This window comes from Elephantulus edwardii, unplaced genomic scaffold (assembly GCF_000299155.1).
Source record: "Elephantulus edwardii isolate Elephantulus edwardi_28Jun2011 unplaced genomic scaffold, EleEdw1.0 scaffold00004, whole genome shotgun sequence".
Classification (NCBI taxonomy): domain Eukaryota; kingdom Metazoa; phylum Chordata; class Mammalia; order Macroscelidea; family Macroscelididae; genus Elephantulus; species Elephantulus edwardii.
Genome location: NW_006399754.1, coordinates 10,802,860 through 10,804,004, shown reverse-complemented (window position 1 = coordinate 10,804,004; position 1,145 = coordinate 10,802,860).

Here is a 1,145-nt window from a genome sequence, read left to right as displayed (position 1 = left end):
CTCGTGAACACACACACACACACACACACACACACACACACACACGGCAGCGCTGACTCCACACCACTGCTCATTCCACTTCCTCCACCTACAGTCCTGCCCCTTCCCTGTCACCTGGCACATCCAATTCCCCTCGGAGTCTCAGATAATCGCCCCCTCCTCTCTACAGCCCCCAGCCTCTGTGGAATAAATGAATCCCTCCAACCTTGGTGCCTGCATAGAATTTGATGGCGTTCTTCAGGGGAGCTCTGGTGGCCCAAGGGGTAAGGAATTGTGTTGCCACCTCGAAGATAGGCGGTTCAAATCCATCAGCTGCTTCTTGGGGGAAAGATGGGCAGTCACCTCCTGTATGATTTACGGCCTCTGGAAACCTGCTGGAGGGTCAGCGATGGCAGTTCCCACACCCCCAGACTAACAGCACCTCGAGAGAAAGGTGAGTAATCTGTGTAAGTTACCGCCTCTGAAAACCCACTGAAGGGTCAGCTCTGAGCTGGCTCCAACTGGACCGCACTAAGGTGAGTTCTCCAGTCTATGTGCGGACTGCCTTTGACCATTAATCAAAAGGTTGACAGTTTGAATCCACCCAGAATCCTCTCTGAAGAAAGTGCTGGCAGTGCCACAGCCTCACATATTCTACCCTGACACCCATGGGGTCACATGAAGCACAGCTGACTCATGGAAACTAGTTCAGGCTTTCTATTTGTCTTTAACCAACAAAGGCCTGACGCAGCACAGATGGTCTTCAATCCACTGCTAACCATGGAGAGGGGCCCTGGAGACCCAGCCCACAGGGAGGGTCTGTGAGTCCCTGATAGTGTGAACCCGTCAGCGACTCCATGGAAGGAAGATGAACAAACTCCTTCCAAGAGAGTTGTAGTTGTTAAGTGCCATTGAGTCAAGTACAACTCATTGCAACCCTGTGGCCAACAGATCTGAACCCTGTCCTGTCTTGTGCTCTATCTTGTTTCCTGTCCTGTGTCCTATCCTGTCGTATCCTGTACCCTATCTTTACCCTATTCTGTGCTCTATCCTGTGTCCTATCCTGTCCTATCCTGTCCCCTATCCTGTGCCCAATCCTGTGCTCTATCTTGTGCTCAGTCTTGTGCTCTATCCTGTGCCCTATCCTGTGCTCTATCCTGTGCCCA